Below are 22,462 nucleotides of genomic sequence, written 5' to 3'. Positions count from 1 at the left end.
AATTCTAAATTCTTTCCTATCCATTTGTTCTCTTTATTGTAATATTTCTCACAATGTTTTCTCTTGAACTTGAATATTTTCTTTGGCTAATATGCATTTTTACCCATTCTTCCTGAGTCATGTCAACTCTACATGCATAATTTAAATAAAAGAATATGAATCATTTTAATGTAGTTTCCCATCATTTTTATTCCACCTGAACAAAAGACACAAAGTTGTTCTGTGTTTTAGAAATTGTATCCGAGTGATTTTCAAAACCAGGATTTAGAGTTATATATAATTCCTATGATAGTCAATGACTAAGCAGGATTGACTTCCATTAATTAGATAAAGCGGATCTTTTTCTCTACTAAGAATACTCAATTATTATCAACTTTCTTGACTGGTTATGCTATGGCTTTCAAGTGGTTGGTTGTCTTTTAGGAAATATAATAAATACAACAAAGGAAAACATGACAAAAACAAACAACATATTTTAATAAAAATATTCTGTATTTTTTCAAGTAACTTTTTTGAGGTGTATTCCTAATGTATTTACATAATTTGGGTCACTGCTTTTTAATATTCCCCAATATTTTTGTAAAACTATTAATTACTTCAGAAATTATTGTAGGAAAGTAAAATCTGCCACCCCAAAATGTGTCTCTTTGACCTGACAATTAATTTAAGCTGATTATTTTTAAGAAATGGAGGTCTCAGGGGATCCCTGGGTGGCGCAGCGGTTTGGCGCCTGCCTTTGGCCCAGGGCGCGATCCTGGAGACGCAGGATCGAATCCCACGTCAGGCTCCCGGTGCATGGAGCCTGCTTCTCCCTCTGCCTGTGTCTCTGCCTCTCTCTCTCTCTCTGTGACTATCATAAATAAATAAAATCTTTAAAAAAAAAAAAAAAAAAAAAAGAAATGGAGGTCTCAGAATGTTTTCCTTTTTACCTCCTCAAATGTCTAAAATAATTTAGATAAAAGACTTGCTTCAAAAAGGGAGATATTACCACAAATAATTATGGTTGTTTGTATGCTAATATGAATTGGCAAGATCTAAAATGTGGTCGAGAGGGAGGACCTTAGCAAAGTCTGGTTCTTAAAATTCTTCTTTATGTTCATTCTTTCTGTGTGGCCCAGCAAAAATTTGTTTCCCAAACACTTACTCTTTTTCATTTTCCTTTGAAATCTCTTCCTTGTCTTTGAAGGTCCCAGACCCTTACATCTTTTGTAGCTCAAAATGGTAGCCTCAAATGCCTGACTGCCCATAATTCTCATAATCTTACAAAGCTCCCTTCCTATATATATGCTATTAATTTGATATTTTCCTGTTAATGTCTCATGTCAATTTAATTCTTAAACCAGCAAAAAGAATCTGAATAGTAAAATGTTTCCTCCCAAACATTATATTCCTGTCTGTCCTTTCTAAGTGTAAAAATTCTATTTATTTCCATGTTATAGTATTCCATTTTATGTGAAACATTCCAGTCTATTTCATTATATGCATTACCTGCAAACTTTTAAAGGAAATAAATTATTAAAGCACTCTGTTATTTTTATTCTTTGCTTTTGTCTTATTAATATTACTATCTATTTCTTAATTTTTTTGTTGGGAGAAGAACAAAACTAAGATGCTCCATGCTTACTGTGGTTATCTGAAACAGATTTTAGGGAATAGCTTAAATTTTATTAATGGCAATTGAAGACACAGTCTTCAGCTGAGTGGTCACAAACTTTTTTCTATAAAAATGTATATTTATGTTCTTCTTAAAACTCCCAACTTTGCTCTATTTCTGACTTGAAATGGGCAAAAGACATGAAGAGAAATCTCACAGAGAAAGACATAGACATGGCCAACATGCACATGAGAAAATGCTCTGCATCACTTGCCATCAGGGAAATACAAATGAAAACCACGGTGAGATACCACCTAACACCAGTGAGAATGGGGAAAATTAACATCCTCTCCACAATGTTGGAGAGGATGCGGAGAAAAAGGAACCCTCTTACACTATTGGTGGGAATGTGAACTGTGCAGCCACTCTGGAAAACTGTGTGGAGGTTCCTCAAAGAGTTAAAAATAGACCTGCCCTACCACCCAGCAATTGCACTGTTGGGGATTTACCCCAAAGATTCAGATGCAATGAAACGCCAGGACACCTGCACCCCGATGTTTCTAGCAGCAATGTCCACAATAGCCAAACTGTGGAAGGAGTCTCGGTGTCCATCGAAAGATGAACGGATAAAGAAGATGTGGTTTATGTATACAATGGAATATTACTCAGCCATTAGAAATGACAAATACCCACCATTTGCTTTGACGTGGTTGGAACTGGAGGGTATTATGCTGAGTGAAGTAAGTCAATCAGAGAAGGACAAACATTATATGTTCTCATTCATTTGGGGAATATAAATAATAGTGAAAGGGAATATAAGGGAAGGGAGAAGAAATGTGTGGGAAATATCAGAGAGGGAGACACAACATAAAGACTCCTAACTCTGGGAAACGAACTAGGGGTGGTGGAAGGGGAGGAGGGCAGGGGGGTGGGGGTGAATGGGTGATGGGCACTGAGGGGGGCACTTGACGGATGAGCACTGGGTGTTATTCCGTATGTTGGTAAATTGAACACCAATAAAAAATAAATTTATTTAAAAGATAAAATAAAGAAAAGAAAAGAAAAAGAAAAAGTATGCTCTAGGAGTTACTCATACAATTTTGGTTACTGCGTGGATCTATCAGACTGTTCTAGAGCTATGTTATTCCATTTGAGAGAACAGTTGCTCAGCATTTTTTCCATATCACTTAACCAAGGGCAATACTTAATTCATACAGAGAATCAGAGAAAAATGAAATTTAGATGCAACTGTATATGAATAAAACAGTTTACACTATCTGTTAATATACAGCCAACAAATGACTGTACCATTAAAAACATTATAAACGTTAAAAATTGAGAACTCAAATTCAACTCCCTGAATTGGACTTGTGCCTTTGATATAACTTCTGATTTTGAAGTCAAGTTAAAATTATAGTTGCCTTACCTCCTTGAACCTATTGGATCTAGTGTTCCCTTAAGTGTGCATGGCAGAGATGTATGTTGACATAATTAATTATGATTTTAGTCTTTTATCATCATATTTTATTTTCTGAGCTGGATACTATGAATGATTTTTGTGGGAAGGACCATGTATATACAGTCCTTATGTAAAGAATTTCCAAATTCCCTCAAATCCATACTCACTTTGAAGTTCAGAACTCAAGTATTAATAATTTTAATGGACATCCATCTTCTATTCCAGATAAGTTGCATTTTGTGAAAGCTTGTTTTTATAATTGCTGTCATTCAAAACCTCAAAATGAGTAGTTATACTTTAAAATAAAATGAAATACGGCAACTGAAAAAGACTCGGGACATCATCTGATGAAAGATAAGCAGCTGTTCCAAGAGAAATTCCATATTGGTCCCTGTACACTTATGAAATGCTGCAGTTTTATCACATTCTACTTACTACAGACCCAGAGGTTCTACTGAAATAAAACAAAGGAAAAGAAAACCTAATCTTTGGGGATCAAAGGTCCAAAAGTACTAATGACTGGCAATAAAAGACACCACTGTAATCCACTTTAAATAAAAGCTGAAGTAAAAGTATCCCAGAGGAGTATCACAAGTGACTTAGAATAATTGATGAACTATTTAACAGGACCATCATCAGTTCACTGTCTTGGGGCAACACTGAAAAATCCCAAACTGGTTTATACAAGCCCAAGACACTACCTTGCTTCCAATTAGCAAAGATGCAATTTCAGACATTAATGTAAACCATCTTACACTCTGACACCTACTAGTGAGTTATATTTACAAGTAACAAGCATAATATTTTATCAGATTAATAAGTTGAGGCTTCAGATGGATGTCTGATGAAATTATTTTGATCCTTCAAGTAAACTGATTTTACCTGTAAAATACATTTTATGTTAATACCCCAAACTAGAAATGATCCAATATCCAACATCTTGTAAATAGTTTAACAAATTACGGCATATGTATATAATGCAATGAATTAGATATAAAAAAAATGATTGAGGGGATCCATGGGTGGCTCAGCAATTTAGCCCCTGCCTTCAATCCGGGGCATGATCCTGGAGTCCTGGGATCGAGTCCCACATCGGGCCCCTTGCATTGGGCCTGCTTCTCCCTCTGCCTGTGTCTCTGCCTCTCTCTCTCCCTCTCCCTCTCTCTTTCTCTCTGTCTTTGTCTCTCATGAATAAATAAAACAATTTTTAAAAATGATTGAATCTTAGAAATATTGTGCTAAGTGAAAGAAGCCAAATGCAATATCTATATACTCTATGATTCTATTTCTATAATTCAGAGAAACACTGAACTATAAGGGTAGAAATCTAATCAAAGTTTTAGAGGCTAATAGAAGTGAATTACCATAAAAGTGTCATGAGAAAACATTTTACAATGGATATATTTTATATCTTGATTGCAGTGGTGGTTGCATGACTATATATTTTTCAGAGTTCATCAAAATATATCCCCCCCAAAAGGTGATCTTTTTTTGTAGTTAAATTCTATCTCAATAATCTAGCAAATATAGATAAAATTTGCAGATAAACTCCAATATTGATTTCTTTTATTAAAAGAAATAAACTATGTCCTTAACATATTAATTTGGTTTGGTGTGGTTTTTGTTTTGCTTTGTTTTGGTTTGGTTTTGGTTTTGGTTTTATCTTCTTTTTCTATAATTCATGAGCTACAGATACACCTAGAAAGGAGTTCCCTCTAATCTTGTGACAACTTCCTGACTTTTTCCATAGTGATACATTTGTCAAATTTCACATAATCTATTTAGAATTTGTGAAACTGTAATAAATAAAAGCCACAAATAGCTGTTAGTTTTCTTTTTATTTATTTACTTTTTAAATAAATTTATTTTTTATTGGTGTTCATTTTACCAACATACATTGTTTTCTTTTTTTATTGGAATTTGATTTGCCAACATATAGCATAACACCCAGTGATCATCCCGCCAAGTGCCCCCCTTAGTGCCCATCACTCAGTCACCCCCTCCCCCCGCCCACCTCCCCTTCCATCAACCCTTCTTCGTTTCCCAGAGTTAGGAGTCTCTCATGTTCTGTCTCCCTTTCTGATATTTCCCTACTCATTGTTCTCCTTTCCCCTTTATTCCCTTTCACTATTTTTTATTTTTTATATTCCCCAAATTAATGAGACCATATAATGTTTGTCCTTCTCTGACTGACTTACTTCACTCAGCACAATACCCTCCAGTTCCATCCACGTCGAAGCAAATGGTGGGTATTTGTCGTATCTTTTTTTTTAAAATAAATTTATTTTTTATTGGTGTTCAATTTGCCAACATACAGAATAACACCCAGTGCTCATCCTGTCAAGTGCCCACCTCAGTGCCTGCCACCCACTCACCCCCACCCCCCCCCACCTCCCCTTCCACCACCCCTAGTTCTTTTCCCAGAGTTAGGAGTCTTTCATGTTCTGTCTCCCTTTCTGATATCTCCCACTATTTTTTTCTCCTTTCCCTTTTATTCCCTTTCACTATGTTTTATATTCCTCAAATTAATGAGACCATATAATGTTTGTCCTCCTCTGATTGACTTATTTCACTCAGCATAATACCCTCCAGTTGCATCCACGTTGAAACAAATGGTGGGTATTTGTCATTTCTGATGGCTGAGGATATTCCATTGTATACATAAACCACATTTTCTTTATGCATTCATCTTTCGATGGACACCGAGGCTCCTTCCACAGTTTGGCTATTGTGGACATTGCTGCTATAAACATCAGGGTGCAGGTGTGCCGGTGTTTCATTGCATCTGTATCTTTGGAGTAAATCCCCAGCAGTGCAATTGCTGGGTCATAGGTCAAATCTATTTTTTACTCTTTGAGGAACCTCCACACAGTTTTTCAGAGCGGCTGCGCCAGTTCACATTCTCACCAACAGTGTAAGAGGGTTCCTCTTTCTCCGCATCCTCTCCAACATTTGTTGCTTCCTGTCTTGTTATTTTTCCCCATTCTCACTGGTGTGAGGTGGGATCTCATTGTGGTTTTGATTTGTATTTCCCTGATGGCAGGTGATGTGGAGCATTTTCTCATGTGCTTGTTGGCCATGTCTATGTCTTCCTCTGTGAGATTTCTCTTCATGTCTTTTGCCCATTTCATGATTGGGTTGTTTGTTTCTTTGCTGTTGAGTTGAATAAGTTCTTTACAGATCTTGGATACTAGCCCTTTATCTGATAGGTCATTTGCAAGTATCTTCTCCCATTCTGTAGGTTGTCTTTTAGTTTTGTTGACTGTTTCTTTTGCTGTGCAGAAGCTTCTTAACTTGATGAAGTCCCATTAATTCATTTTTGCTTTTAGTTTACAAGAGAATATGAATCAATATGACTGCCATGAATAGATTCTCTGAAAATCTTCATTTTCAATCCCAGCTCCAAACCACTTAGCTATACTGTAATAGTCAAGTTAATTGATCATTCCAGCACTTATTTCCTACTTGGCTATAGGTAGATAAGAGAAATTTTCTATTATGGGGTTATTTTAGCTTTAATGAGATGATATTTGTACTGTGATACACTTAGTGGTAGTCAATACATAGTATAATTTGTCAATATAACTATCACAATATAGAATATAAAAGTAAAGAAACAAACTTGATTTATCACATAAAATAAATTTGATGCTATGAATCAGGATATATTATTTTTAAACAACTGACTTCTGAAAAAAATGATCATAAGAACTTTAAACTTTACATCTGTCCATGATATTAGCCACCAAATTAATTAACTCCATCTTAGTATACCCAGAAATATAAGTAACTAGAATAATGATAATAATAAATCTGCCCCCTGGTAAGGAGATAGTGATGATAACGTAGCTGAAAGTGGTAGACTGATAGATGTCCTCTAAAATAATGAGATCTAATCCCTGGTACCTGCAAATGTTACCCAATTTCCAAAAACAAGTTTGTTGGCTATGATTAAGTTAAAGATTTTGGATACCTAGGTGGCTCAGTGGTTGAGCGTCTGCCTTTGGCTCAGGGCATAATCTCAGGGTTCTGGGATCAAGTCTCACATCGGGCTTCCTGCATGAAGCCTGCTTCTCTCTCTGCCTGTGTCTCTGCCTCTCTCTCTCTCTCTCTCTCTGTCTCTCATGAATAAATAAATAAAATCTTTAAATAAAAAACGTTAAAGATCTTAAAATGAAGAGATTATCTTAGATTATCCATGTAGCATTTAAAAATAACTACAAGTTTCCTTATTAAAAGAGAGATAGATATTTCACACAGACAGAAGAGAAGTCAATGTAAACAGAGAGGCAGAGATTGGGTAATGAGACCACAAATCAAAGAAAGCCAGCAGCCTCCAGAAGTAGGTCGAGGTAAGGAATGGAGCCTCCCCTAGTGCCTCTGGAGGAGGCCTAGCTCTGCCAGCACTTTGATTTTGGCCCAGTGAAACTGATTTCAGATTTTAGGATTCCAAAATTGTGAAAGAATTAGTTTTCATTTGTTTTGGCCATTTATTTTGTCATAATTTGTTACAGTATCCACAGAAATTTAATATATTGTCCAGTAAAATAAATGGCAATATATACAGTTATAGTAAACAAAACAAAACAAAACAAAACAAAAAAACAAAACAAAAAAAACAGTAATAAAAATCAAGCCTTGAGAACATAAAGAAGAGCCTTCATTTCCTAATAGATGGCACTCAGATCCTTCAAAGATCTTCCTGGTAAAAGAATTCTAAAAGTTCTGAAACAAATTTTAAAAGAAAATGAAAGGATGAGTGGTTGAACTGGTGGAAAAGTAAGTAAAATCTACAATGTCTACAAAGGTAAAAAGAGTGAACAAATTCCGAAACAGATCATCATAGGTAAGTGGAAGTGTCGGCCCATGTTTTGGATTTTTCTGGACTTTATACAATTAAGTAACAAAGCAGTTCAGTGTTCATACACAGTGGATAATTTGTGTTGCTTGTAGATATATTGAGCCTGAACCAGGAAAAACCATCTCTCTCAAAACTCGAATAAGAAATATAAATCTTCACAAAAGAAAGATAAATGTGGACACTTGCCTCCTTGATTGAAAATGAGTGCAGGGATCCCTGGGTGGCACAGCGGTTTGGCGCCTGCCTTTGGCCCGGGGCGCGATCCTGGAGACCCGGGATCGAATCCCACGTCGGGCTCCCTGCATGGAGCCTGCTTCTCCCTCTGCCTGTGTCTCTGCCTCTCTGTCTCTCTCTGTGTGGCTATCATGAATAAATAAATAAAATCTTAAAAAAAAAAAAGAAAATGAGTGCAAGAAAAACAAAACAAAACAAAAGCTTTCTCTAGGATTTTTTTTAATTTAAAAAAAAGATGTCAGAAAACCAGAGAGGCTGAATTTCATGATTTCTTACAAACAGAGGGACTCAAAGCCTGGAATTTTAAAAATCAGTGGCTCATTGGTGGACCTGGAGGGCAATAGATAGCTGAACCCCTGTCCTTAAAAAAAGCACAACAATCAGCCCTGCAGAGAAGCAGCAGTTTGAAAAACACCTGGGGTGGGTTGGAGCTAGGATGGCAGAGAAGGAGGGGGACCTGGGCTTTCCTCATCCCTGGAACACAGCTGTATGGATCACTTGAAATACCCAGGAAATGGATCTGAGTATTGGAAGAAGGATTTCCATGGTTGGAGGGAGACAATGTGGCAGGTGGAGGTGTGTGGAAGTGAGTTAGGAGAGAGAGCTGCCTTGCTGCACAGGGGAGGGAACCCTTTGCATAGGGAAAGTTAAGAGAAAGAGAGGTTGAGAGAGGAGATGTAGGGTTCACAAAAAAAGAAAACCATTGTACCACAGACTGGGGAGTTGGGGAGCTGAGTGGCACAGGTTTTTTACAGTGATCATAGCTCAAACTCTGACCTTTGGGAAGTGTGATACTTTCCCCAGAATGGAGCTGTAGTGAGTGCTCCTGGTGAGAAGGTGAAGATTTTGGATGGGGAGCAGGCACAAAGTGGTGTAGGGTTCTCAAGGGTCACACTGGGAGAGATTGTTCCCTTTTCTGGATTACATAGGGAAGAGGATATATACTGTCTCCAAGGACAAAAGACACTGTAGGCATCTGTCCCTTTAATCTGCAAGGGACAGAGTCCTGTGCAGAGAGGGGATAACCTGGTTACTGCTATTTGAGGTGCCACAGCATAGGACGTGCCCACTTCAAGGACAGAAGACTGGTTTTCTGTGACAAAGAACATAGTCAGAGTGCATGGAGCCTCTAATGCAGAGGAGGAAGCACATCCAAGTGGTGGTGGCTCCTTTATGAATTGGAGCTTTGAATCCCAGCCTCACCAGACATAAATGCAAGATACCTGGCACTGGCTCCCTGATGGCCCTGGCTTCAGTGAGGGCTTCCTGAACAGAGGGGGTGTCACCACTTTACCCAGGCTGAAAACACTGCTGGACATCAGAGGGCGACACAGTGGCCCCCAATAGGGGTGGAAGCCATTGACATCAAATCCTGCACCCTGGTGCTAAGCAACTGTTTTTCTTTACTGGGACAGGTGACTCATAACCAACTCAGCTATCCTTTCCCCCAGAAGAGCACACAGACAGAACTCTACCTGAAACAAGTTTACTGAGAATACAGTGCCCCATAGTATCCCCTTCAGTTCTGGAAGAAATAGCACCTGGTGGCATTTTTTTTTTCATTTGTCTTACTCTTTTTATTCTTTTTCCTTTGGAATTGGGCTTACAGTTTTCTGTTTGTTTGTTTTTACATTTCCTTTTCTCTCTTCTCTTTTATTATTTTTATTTTTTGACTAAGAAATCTTTTTTTTTCTTTTTCTTTGAAATCAGACTATAGTTTTTTTTATTGTTTTTGTGTTGTGTTGGTTCCCTTTCCTTTCTTTTTGGAGTAGGCTTCTCCCACCCACTTCCTTTTTTTCTTTTTATTTCTTTCCTTTTATTCCAGGCATTTGTTAACAAACAAATCAAACCACACCTCAATAAAGGCCCCAAAACTCCACACTGCCACGAAGGAGGAACTCTACAGAGGATGGATGTGTGGGAAAGAGCTGTCAAAACCCAACAGCAGAATTCACACAGCATACACCAAAAACACTTTCTTATGTTCCAGGCCCTGGACACTGTATGACTTTTTAAAAATTTACTACTACTCCGAGGTGCAAGAAACAGAACAACCCTTAATAACATACAAAAGATAAAAACTTAGCCAAGTTGACACAATGGAGGAATTTGTCCCAAAAGAAAGGTCAGGAAGACATTATAGAGGTGGGGAAAGATGGCAGAAGAGTAGGGTCCCCAAGTCACCTGTCCCCACCAAATTACCTAGATAACCTTCAAATCATCCTGAGAACCTACGAATTCAGCCTGAGATTTAAAGAGAGAACAGCTGGAATGCTACAGTGAGAAGAGTTCACGCTTCTATCAAGGTAGGAAGACGGGAAAAAAGAAATAAAGAAACAAAAGGCATCCAAAGGGGAGGGGCCCTGCGAGGAGCCAGGCTAAGGCCTCAGCCAGTGCACCTAGTACAGGAAAGCCCCGGCCCGGAGAAGCAGGAGCTTCAACAATCCTCTTGGATGGAAAGGTGCTCGCAGGGAGTTGGAGCAGGATGCCAGGAGGGTGGGGATGCCCTCAGGCTCCCTGGGACAGTAACAGACACCTGCGCCCCGGGGAGAGTGCGCCGAGCTCCCTGAAGGGCTGCAGCGCCTGCACGGCTGGACCCGGGGGCAGCTCGGGGGCAGCTCGGGCAGAGGCTCTGGGCAGAGGGAGCTGTGCAGCTGGGACCGCGATTCCAACAGCACAGGCCCGGGAGCACAGGGCACTGGGGACACAGCCCAAGATCCAGCGAACCCCTCCAGGACAGGCAGAGGCCGGGAGGGCACAGGACAGCAAGGATGCTTCTGCCCCGAGCTGAACAGATCAGCGGCCCGCCCCCGGAGCACCTAGGCCCCTGTGGACTGAGAGCTCCATAGTTCCTGCAGGAGGTGACTCCAGGGCAGGAGAGCTGGTCGCTGCTACTGTTGTTTTACCTCCTGGGGCCTCACAGGATAAACAACTCCCACTGAGCTTCACAGTGGCCTCACCGGATAAACAGGTTAAACAACTTTCACTGAGCCCTGCACAAGGCAGGAGGCTAACCAGCTCCCCAAAGTGCTAACACCTGAGAATCAGCAGAGCAGGCTCCTCCCCCAGAAGATCAGCTAGAAGGTCAAGGGAAAAGCAAGTTATTGACCAAGCGGCACTAGAAAGTTCAAGGGGAAGTCGAGGGATTTACAGTATACAAAATCAGAGGTCACTCCCCCTTGTTTTTTGTTTTCTGTTTGCTTCCCCCTTTTTCTTTCCTTCTCTTTTTTCTTTTTCTTTTCTTCTTTCTCTTCTTTTTCTGCTTTTCCCAATACAACTTGTTTTTCACCACTCTGCAGTGAGCAAAATGACTAGAAGGAAAACTTCACCTCAAAAGAAAGAACCAGAAACAGTCATCACTCCCACAGAGTAACAAAATTTGGATTACAATTCAATGTCAGAAAGCCAATTCAGAAGCACTATTATAAAGTTACTGCTGGCTCTAGAAGAAAGCATAAAGGACTCAAGAGACTTCATGACAGCAGAATTTAGATCTAATCAGGCAGAAATTAAAAATCAATTGAATGAGATGCAATCCAAACTAGAAGTGCTAACCGCGAGGGTTAACGAGGTGGAAGAACGAGTGAGTGACGTAGAAGACAAGTTGATGGCAAAGAGAGAAACAGAGGAAAAGAGAGACAATTAAAAAATCATGAGGATAGATTAAGGGAAATAAATGACAGCCTGAGGAAGAAAAATCTACGTTTAATTGGGGTTCCTGAGGGCGCCGAAAGAGACAGAGGGCCAGAATATGTATTTGAACAAATCATAGCTGAAAACTTTCCTAACATGGGAAGGGAAACAGGCATTCATATCCAGGAAATAGAGAGATTCCCCCTCCCCTAAAATCAATAAAAACCGCTCAAATCCTCTGCATTTAATAGGTAAGCTTGCAAATTCCAAAGATAAAGAGGTCATTAAAGCAGCAAGAGACAAGAAATCTCTAAATTTTATAGGGAGAAATATTAGATTAACAGCAGACCTCTCCACAGAGACCTGGCAGGCCAGAAAGGGCTGGCAGGATATATTCAGGGTCCTAAATGAGAAGAACATGCAGCCAAGAATACTTTATCCAGCAAGGCTCTCATTCAGAATGGAAGGAGAGATAAAGAGCTTCCAAGACAGGCAGGAACTGAAAGAATATGTGACCTCCAAACCAGCTCTGCAAGAAATTTTAAGGGGGACTCTTAAAATTCCCCTTTAAGAAGAAGTCCAGTGGAACAATCCACATAAACAGGGACTGAATTGGTATCACGATGACCCTAAACTCATATCTTTCAATAGTAACTCTGAATGTGAATGGGCTTAATGACCCCATCAAAAGGCGCAGGGTGTCAGACTGGATAAGAAAGCAGGACCCATCTATTTGCTGTCTACAAGAGACTCATTTTAGAGAGGACACCTACAGCCTGAAAAAAAAAAAAAAAGGTTGGAGAACCATTTACCATTCAAATGGTCCTCCAAAGAAAGCAGGGGTAGCCATCCTAATATCAGATAAACTAAAATTTACCCGATGACTGTAGTGAGAGAAAAGAGGGACACTATCTCATACTTAAAGGATCAATCCAACAAGAGGACTTAACAATCATCAATATATATGCCCAGAATGTGGGAGCTGCCAAATATATCAATTAATAACCAAAATTAAGACATACTTAGATAATAATATACTTATACTTGGTGACTTCAATCTAGCGCTTTCTACACTTGATAGGTCTTCTAAACCAACATCTCCAAAGAAACGAGAGCTTTAAATGATACACTGGACCAGATGGATTTCACAGATATCTATGGAACTTTACATCCAAACTCAACTGAATACACATTCTTCTCAAATGCATATGGAACAGCCTCCAGAATAGACCACATACTGGGTCACAAATCGGGTCTGAACCGATACCAAAATATTGGGACCGTCCCCTGTGTATTCTCAGACCATAAAGCCTTGAAATTAGAACTAAATCACAACAAGAAGTTTGGAAGGACTTCAAACACATGGAGGTTAAGGACCATCCTGCTAAAAGATGAAAGGGTCAACCAGGAAATTAAGGAAGAATTAAAAAGTTTCATGAAAACTAATGAGAATGAAGATACAACCATTCAAAATCTTTGTGATACAGTCCTGAGGGGGAAATACATCGCAATACAAACATCCATCCAAAAATTGGAAAGAACTCAAATACAAAAGCTAACCTTACACCTAAAGGAGCTAGAGAAAAAAACAGCAAATAGATCCTACGCCCAGCAGAATCAGAGAGTTAATAAGATTTGAGCAGAATTCAATGAAATAGAGAGCAGAACTGTGGAACAGATCAACAAAACCAGGGAGTTGGTTCTTTGATAGAATTAATAAGATTAAAAAAAAAGATAAACCATTAGCCAGCCTTATTAAAAAGAAGAGAGAGAAGACTCAAATAATAAAATCATGAATGAGAAAGGAGAGATCACTACCAACACCAAGGAAATACAAACGGTTTTAAAAACATATTATGAACCAATAAATTAGGCAATCTAGAAGAAATGGACGCATTCCTGGAAAGCCACAAACTACCAAAACTGGAACAGGAAGACATAGAAAACCTTAACAGGCCAATAACCAGGGAGGAAATTGAAGCAGTCATCCAAAACCTCCCAAGACTTAAAACTCCAGGGCCAGATGGCTTCCCAGGGGAATTCTATCAAACATTTAAAGAAGAAACCATACCTCTTCTACTAAAGCTGTTTGGAAAGATAGAAAGAGATGGAGTCCTTCCAAATTCGTTCTATGAGGCCAGCATCACCTTAATTCCAAAACCAAAGACCCCACCAAAAAGGAGAATATAGACCAATATCCCTGATAAACATGGATGCAAAAATTCTCAACAAGATACTAGCCAATAGAATCCAACAATACCTTAAGAAGATTGTTCACCATGATCAAGTAGGATTTATCCACAGGATGCAAGGCTGGTTCAACACTCATAAAGCAATTAATGTGATTGATAATATCAAGAAGAGAAAAAAACAAGAAAATATGATCCTCTCATTAGATGCAGAGAAAGCATTTGACAAAATACAGCATGCATTTCTGATCAAAATTCTGCAGAGTGTAAGAATAGACAGAACTTTCCTCAACATGTTAAAAGCGATCTATGAAAAGCCCACAGCCAATATTATCAATGGGGAAGCACCGGGAGCCTTTCCCCTAAGATCAGGAACAAGACAGGGATGTCCAATCTCACCACTGCTACTCAATATAGTACTAGAAGTCCCAGCCTCAGCAATCAGACAACAAAAAGACATAAAAGGCATTCAAATGGGCAAAGAAGTCAAACTCTCCCTCTTCACGAGCCTCGGGCCCTGTGCTGTGTATATGGTGGTCACTCACCTGTGGAGCTGCTGGCCCAGGACCCTTTGGGCTGTGCTGAACACCTGGTAGACACAGAAAACGACTGCATATTCTGAGAGGCTACTCTCTTGGAAGGATCGCAGCAGGACTGTACAAAAGTATCCATTCTGCCTTCCCGGAGCGTCCGCCTGATCCAGGCCTCACCCGGGGTCAGGGTGGATGATTCCTTTCCACACCAGAGACACAAGGAGGGGCACTGTAGTCAGCTTCCAAACCACGGGCCACTGGGAAGAACAGGGACTGGCACTCAGCCCAGAGACACGCATCACCTCGGGAAGTTTTGCAGGACAAAGGACTTCAGGGCCCACACAGAAAAAGGTTCTAGGCTTCAAAATACCATTGGTTGGTTGGGACGCAGGGCAGAGCATTGGCAACTTCAACACATTCCAGTAGCTGAGCAACACCCGCATTTCTCTCAACTCATATCTTTTAGGAAGACCAGTATTCCATGGAGTCACCCGTAATCATCCAACTGCAGACAGAAGACAGAGGGTTAACACCTCAAATCCTGCCAAGATCCCACATATTGGGCCAGAGAAGAGACCAAAGCATGGCCTGCATGGCATTTCCCCTAAGCTGATGTACCTTGGTCTGTTCCTGACCTAGGGAGGAAGGATCAGGGGAGAGCACCTTCTTCGGCAGGCCCCAGGGGAGCCAATTGTTTCTAGTCTGGGCTCTTGGCTTGCCCTGATCATCTGTGGGTCCCGACTTTCACCATGAATGGGACTTGTTCTCAGCCCGGACCGGCCATGCTTGTAGTCGGTGGCCTGATGCACCTATGCTTCTCGGGGGGAGATGGAGTAATTGAACCCTTGGAGAAACTCATCCAAGATTTCCTGTGTGGATCTCTACACAAAAGACAGAGCCAGCTACTTGGGTGAGGAGGCATCAGAGGGCTTCCACCCAAACTGGGCTTCCAGGTAATGGCAGATCAAGCAACTTAAACAGTCTGTGGGGACACACTAGGTGCTCCATGCAGCACAGGAGACATGGCAAGAGAATGGCATCATGTCAAGTGCCATGGGCCTTGAATGGCTGAAGCACTGTAGCAGACGGCCCCATTGATGGAGTACTATGAGGACCTCTAAGGTCACAGCTCATGACCGTTAGGCCTACAAAGATCTGATGTGTTCTGGCACATGACACCTTAGAGATAAACATAGAAAATGGCTTCATCCCACCCTTCCTTTTGTCTTAAATCACCCTCATTACTGTGATCTTTTGTGAGGCCTGCAGATGTTGTGCAAAGACAGTGGATCTGTGTTCTACACAGGATACCTGGGGTGCGTGGGTGAAATAAGGAAAATGGTAGTGAAACGCAGACACTCATTGCTCTCAGTGAAAAAAACACACCACCCCCACTCCTCAAAAGCATGAAATCTATTCTGCACCATTCCAACCTAGGGGAACAGTGTCTTATCACCTCAGACACTGTTCAGGTCTCTTTGCGTTTGGGCCTGTGCGGCACTCGTGTGGAAACACTACAGGAGGGCCCCAGGTTTCTCTCCATGTTTGTGTGGAGGCCATCTCTCTGTGGAGAACCCTCTTCCCATGCTCACCTCAGAACAGCACTGCTCCTTGTTTGCCTGGTGCACCCTATTATTGTCTAGGGAGTTAGAAGAGTTGAAGCCACAAAACATCTCCTCCAAGTTCTCCTGGGTGCAGCTCTGCAAATACAGTGCCCTGTATGTACAGGGCCAAGAGACTTTAGGGTACTCCCTCCACAACACAACAAGGGGACAACCCCTTTAGAAATCGTGTTCTTCACTTCACATCACAGGGGCAGCCGAAGGGCCATCTGGCAAGGAGAAGCCGGATGAAAGAGACTCTTGTGCTCATGACTTACATACTTGAAGTTGAGCTTGGCCCTCAACACTCACCTTCTCATCTTGCCTGCTACGACCTGGCGTCTGAACACCAAAGATGTGTCAGGCTTCCAAACCGTGGCAGCTGGTTTCTACCCAGGAAGGGCATGTTCCTCTCCTCTGTCCCCTCTCCACACACACACACACAGTCTCACACTAACACACCCTCTTACACATACACAAACGGACACACACCCAATGAGGGTGAAAGTGGTGCAAGCCTCCTCTGCTGAGATTACAGTGTGGGCTGCTCTCCAGTGGCTTCCCCCAGGTGCCCTGTGGTACCTGTTGAGGTCTCTGGCACATAACCAGAAGCTTTGGCGAAGAGGGCCGAGCTGACGTCCATAGCGACATGAACATCTCTGTCTAGACTCTCTAAACCCAGAATCACTGAAAGTAGGGCAACAGCAACAGAACATCTTGTTCTCTTGACAGGCTCCAGTTAAGTGAGCTGGAAAGACAGACATTATTCAACTCAGCTTCCTGGTTACCAGAGTTCTAAATACGTTCCACGCTTGTCCCCAAGGAAGTGACGTCACTTTTTCAAGATTCCAGCCTTTGGGCCCCTCCCTTCAGTCAGACCCATCCAGAGCCCCTTCTTGGCAGATGACTGCTTACCCCGTGCCATCTCCTTAACTGTACATCGGGAGCCAAAAGTGCCATAGCCACAACTCTCTGAAAATGTAAGGAAGGTCCTACTTTTCTGGAGACGGAGCTGATTTCAGACCTTTCTTTCTGTGCTTGCTTTCCCAGATCTGTGACCTATCTAACCCACCGTGTCTCTCACATAGTCCCCAGATTCCCACCCTGCACGGTGATAGAAGAGGCAGAATCTCCTTCCTAGGGACATCATTAGGGGTCTATGGATGATATTTCTAACGCATGTGAGCTGGTGCCCTGTGTATCTGAGGCGCAATTTTAAGGATGGTGCTTTGACATAAAGGGGTGAGATGTGGCATGGGATACCACTTGAATGTGGCCTGCATACCAGCAACGTAATATCACAATGCTCACTTTACCCCCGGCCTCATTTCAGTGGGGGCAGCATGATGGGGTGGGAATGCTAGAAGATGCAGCCATGGTCATCTTCTGTAGTCAAACTGTACAATTGTGTCCTGTTCTATTTTGAATGAGACCGAGGGGCCTCCTTCTGGGCTCTGGGGGTCGCAGCCTTCACAATGGCTCCCAGTGATAAGGACTTGTGGCATAAATATCCCTGTGTCACCGCGAGGTGTTTCGTGATGGGTTTTGACCAACACGATACATCCAACACAATGGCATGTCACACCTAAGTTCCAAATGGAACTGTGCTTAATGTTAGTGTTAGGCTGGGGTTAGGGTTAGATTTATGGTGTAGCTTTAGGGTTAGTGTTAGGGTTATGGTTATGGTTAGGGTTAGGGTTAGTGTAAGTGTAAGGGTTACTGTTAAGCTTACGGATTAGGGTTATGGTTTAGGGGTAGGGTTAGGGTTAGGGTTCAGTTTTGGGTTCAGGTTCAGGTTTGGGAAAGTTATGGTAGGGTGAGGGATCGTGTTCCATTTTGGGTTAGGATTTGGGTTAGGATTCGGGTTAGAGTTAGGGTTAGGTTTAGGGTTAGGGTTCGGGTTTGGGTTAGGGTTAGCGTTAGGTTTCGGCTTCGGGATAAGCTTTGTTTAGGGTCAGGGCTCGAGTCCAGGTTAAGGACCCCACATGCCGCTCCCTTTGACTCATTGGTCTCTTCAAAAGACACCCCGACATGAAGCTCTCCCATTGGAAATCAAGAGATCTATGTGATCCTGGGATGACAGTCACTCCCCAGCGACAACCCCTGTAGTCTCCCAACCTGCTCTGTGAAGGCATCAAAGTTCTCCTGGCTCCAAAGACCAACCTCAAGTTTACTTGGCATTTCACAAACACTTTTAAGGAAGTTTTTTAAATTCTTGGAGAGAGACAAAGAGAACAAGCAGGGTGAGCTGCAGCGGGAGAGGGCGAAGCAGGCTCCCCACTGAGCAGGGAGCCCAATGGAGGTCTCAAAGCCAGGTCCCTGGGATCATGGCCTGACCTGAAAGCAGGGGCCTCACTGACTGAGCCACCCAGTGCCCTTCCTTGATCTTATCATCCATCTGAGTGGTCGAAATGTGGGTAGACCCATTCATCCCATGTGGCGGCCATGAAGATGTCCCATCTAACCAACTGTGGACATGCGTGCCTACGTTAGGTGGAGTGATTGACTGTCTGACACTCTGATTACACTTGAGACCGAGACAGTGTATCTACTGTATTCTTTCAATGACCTTAGTGCTTAGAAATGTGTGTGCAATCCTAGGCGCTTTATCTCTATTCTTGGAGAAAGGAATCCCAACCAGCACTTTCCCTCTACTGAGTGGACCATGGGCTGCTTTGCCTTCCCCAGTGACCTATGCTCTGGCCACATGAAGGATAAGGAGCAGGGCCAGTTAGATGGAATCCCAGAAGTCTTTTGCAAACAGGAAAACGGCCTGCTTTCCTCGTGCTCTGTGCACCCAGGGTGCCACAGGCCAAAGTTGCATCAGGCCATCAGGAGTGGGGTGGTTTGTGTTGTGGAGGGAGTACCTTAATGTCTCTTGGCCCTGTACATACGGGGCACTGTATTTGCAAAGCTGCTGCCAGGAGATCCCGGAGGAGATGTTCTGTGGCTTCAACTCTTCTAACTACCTAGACAGTGATCAAGTGCACCAGGCAAACAAAGAGCAGTGCTGTTCTGAGGTGAGAATGGGAAGAGGGTTCTCCACAGAGAGATGGCCTCCACACAAATATGGAGAGAAACCTGGGGCCCTCCTGTAGTGTTTCCACACGAGTGCCGCACAGGCCCAAACGCAAAGAGACCTGAACCTCCACTCCCAACCTCCGGCTACGTCTGAGGTGATGACAATGTTCCCCTAGGTTGGAATGGTGCAGGATTTCATGCTTTTGAGGAGTGCGGGTGGTGTGTTTTTTTCACTGAGAGCAATGAGTGTCTTTGCGTTTCACTACCATTTTCCTTATTTCACCCACACGCCCCAGGTATCCTGTGTAGAACGCAGCTCCACTGTCGTTGTACAATGTCTTCAGGCCTCACAAAGGATCACACTAAAGAGGGGGATTTAAGACAAAAGGAAGGGTGGGATGAAGCCATTTTCTATGTTTATCTCTAAGGTGTCATGTGCCAGAACACATCAGATCTTTGTAGGCCTAACGGTCATGAGCTGTGACCTTAGAGGTCCTCATAGTACTCCATCAATGGGGCCGTCTGCTACAGTGCTTCAGCCATTCAAGGCCCTTGGCACTTGACATGATGCCATTCTCTTGCCATGTCTCCTGTGCTGTAAGGAGCACCTAGTGTGTCCCCACAGACTGTTTAAGTTGCTTGATCTGCCATTACCTGGAAGCCCAGTTTGGGTGGAAGCCCTCTGATGCCTCCTCACCCAAGTAGCTGGCTCTGTCTTTTGTGTAGAGATCCACACAGGAAATCTTGGATGAGTTTCTCCAAGGGTTCAATTACTCCATCTCCCCCCGAGAAGCATAGGTGCATCAGGCCACCGACTACAAGCATGGCCGGTCCGGGCTGAGAACAAGTCCCATTCATGGTGAAAGTCGGGACCCACAGATGATCAGGGCAAGCCAAGAGCCCAGACTAGAAACAATTGGCTCCCCTGGGGCCTGCCGAAGAAGGTGCTCTCCCCTGATCCTTCCTCCCTAGGTCAGGAACAGACCAAGGTACATCAGCTTAGGGGAAATGCCATGCAGGCCATGCTTTGGTCTCTTCTCTGGCCCAATATGTGGGATCTTGGCAGGATTTGAGGTGTTAACCCTCTGTCTTCTGTCTGCAGTTGGATGATTACGGGTGACTCCATGGAATACTGGTCTTCCTAAAAGATATGAGTTGAGAGAAATGCGGGTGTTGCTCAGCTACTGGAATGTGTTGAAGTTGCCAATGCTCTGCCCTGCGTCCCAACCAACCAATGGTATTTTGAAGCCTAGAACCTTTTTCTGTGTGGGCCCTGAAGTCCTTTGTCCTGCAAAACTTCCCGAGGTGATGCGTGTCTCTGGGCTGAGCGCCAGTCCCTGATCTTCCCAGTGGCCCGTGGTTTGGAAGCTGACTACAGTGCCCCTCCTTGTGTCTCTGGTGTGGAAAGGAATCATCCACCCTGACCCCGGGTGAGGCCTGGACCATGCGGACGCTCCGGGAAGGCAGAACGGATACTTTTGTACAGTCCTGCTGCGATCCTTCCAGGAGAGGAGCCTCTCAGAAAATGCAGTCGTTTTCCGTGTCTACCAGGTGTTCAGCACAGCCCAAAGGGTCCTGGGCCAGCAGCTCCACAGGTGAGTGACCACCATATCCACAGCACAGGCCCGAGGCTCGCCTCTACTACCTGCATGTTTCGGGAATGTCACTGCACCTCCCTGGGCTTCCTTTTCCTCCTCTGAGAAGGGCTGTGGAAGAGGATAACCTCATGGGGCTACTGTGGGCAATCCCGGCAGAAAACATGGCCTAGGCTTCTCTGCTCCCTGGCCCTGTCGCAAGGGCTGCTGGGCATCTTCCTGTGGAGCAGCTGTCTCTCCCCTGTCGGCGTGGACGCGGCCCCGCGGCCTCCCGAGCCTCCCCGCGCACCCAGGCTCCCCTCAGCAGGCGGACGAGGCTACTGCGCACGCGCCCCCTGGTCCGGGCCTGGGCTCGGGCGCCCCCTGCGGGACGCGCAGGCGCTGCAGGAGGCCGAGCGGGAGGCCGTGTCCCCGCGCCCAGGGCCGCCCCCGCCTCCGTCCAGGCTCCGGCCGGGGCCTGTGAGCGGCGGAAACGTCTCCCCGACGCGGAGCCCAACCCCGGCTTCCCCAGGACACGGGCGGACGGGGACCTGGAGCCCAGGGACGACGGGACATGTGGACCAAACTCACCCCGTCCCGCAAAACCCCCTGCACCCTCCTGCGCCGCGGGCGGGGCCGCGGGCCGGTGCGGCCGCCCTGGAGACAGCGCGGAGGCTGCTCGGGGAGTTCCCGCTGGAGCCGCCCTGGGACCGGCAGGTGCGCGGCCCGGAGCTCCCGGGAGATGGAGACGCGGGGAGACGCGGGGCACCTGCCCCCGATGTGCACGGCAGCCGGGTCAGGGCAGCCACACTGCGGGCGGAGCCTCGGTGCCCTCGGGCAGAGGGTGGATAAAGGGGATGGGGACGGGTGGTGGCGAGAGACAGAGACAGAGAGAGAGAGGTCGGTGTCACTCAGCGTCGAAGAGAAGGACATCTCGCCGTTCGCAGTGACGCGGACAGAGCTAGAGGGATCGTGTTAAGTGAAATAAGTCACTCGGGAAAGAGAATGACCGTGTGACGTCATTGACAGGTGTGATTAAAGACGCAAAGCAGATGAACATCCGTGAAGGGAAGGAAAGACAAGATGAAAACAGAGATGGAGGAAGAGGAGACTCTTAATCCGAGGAAACACACTGCGGGTCGCTGGAGGGAGGGGAGGGGAGGGGAGGGGAGGGGAGGGGGGCGGGCATGAAGGAGGGCGCGGGATGTCACGAGCACTGCTGTTCTCTCCAACTGGTGAATCCCTGAATTCCACCTCTGAAAGTATAATACACTACACTGTTAACTAATTGGGTTTAAGTTAAATTAAGTTAAAAAAAAAATCCCTTGCATCAGAGCACATGTCCTTCCGGGCTCTGTTCTGCTCCTTCAGCTGATGCCGGACCCCCCCCCCCCCCCCCCCCCGTGGGTCTGGTTTGTTTAAGCAGGCGCCACGCCTTGTCCACGGCCCAGCCCAGGGCTAGAACTCACGACCCCGAGATCAGGACCGGGGATGAGGTCAAGAGTCGGATGCTTAACCGAGGGAGCCAGCCGGGGCCAAGAACCACGCTGGTTCATCCTGCATCTCTGTGACATCGATTGAAATAGGAAAGTGCTGCGTCCAGCTCTGTCCTGCTTCTCCAATACTGACTTGCTGTCCGGGGTCATTTGTGGGGGCAGACGGATGTTAGGGTTTTTTTTTTTTTTTTTTTCTATTTCTAAGATCTGGCACCATGATTTTGATAGGAGTGACATTGAAACTGAGGGTGGCTTCAGGAACTGTGG

General features: G+C 44.2%; 2 long non-coding RNA genes across 5 annotated transcripts; one reads left to right on the top strand and one right to left on the bottom strand.

Moving 5' to 3' along the window:
• Window positions 1–5,467: 5,467 nt before the first annotated feature.
• Window positions 5,468–16,881, bottom strand: LOC144311580 (uncharacterized). The gene is made up of 4 exons (XR_013377199.1): window positions 16,687–16,881; window positions 16,096–16,219; window positions 14,516–15,008; window positions 5,468–8,274 (listed from the first exon to the last, which is right to left on the bottom strand). It is a non-coding gene; the product is annotated as an uncharacterized LOC144311580 (long non-coding RNA).
• A 2-nt stretch (window positions 16,882–16,883) lies between these two features.
• On the top strand, window positions 16,884–21,834 carry LOC144311579 (uncharacterized). 4 transcript variants are annotated; one of them, XR_013377196.1, is made up of 4 exons: window positions 16,884–17,084; window positions 18,126–19,124; window positions 20,228–20,720; window positions 21,729–21,834. It is a non-coding gene; the product is annotated as an uncharacterized LOC144311579 (long non-coding RNA). The 4 variants fall into 4 exon arrangements; XR_013377198.1 differs by lacking the exon at window positions 21,729–21,834 and having other exon boundaries at window positions 18,126–18,347; window positions 19,019–19,124; window positions 20,228–21,009; XR_013377197.1 differs by lacking the exon at window positions 21,729–21,834 and having other exon boundaries at window positions 20,228–20,362; window positions 20,476–21,009.
• The last annotated feature ends 628 nt before the right edge of the window (window positions 21,835–22,462 follow it).

The sequence above is a fragment of the Canis aureus genome, chromosome 3 (assembly GCF_053574225.1).
Source record: "Canis aureus isolate CA01 chromosome 3, VMU_Caureus_v.1.0, whole genome shotgun sequence".
In the NCBI taxonomy this organism is placed as follows: domain Eukaryota; kingdom Metazoa; phylum Chordata; class Mammalia; order Carnivora; family Canidae; genus Canis; species Canis aureus.
The sequence above is the reverse complement of the archived record's forward strand: the minus strand, read 5'-3'. Positions and strand labels throughout refer to the sequence as shown.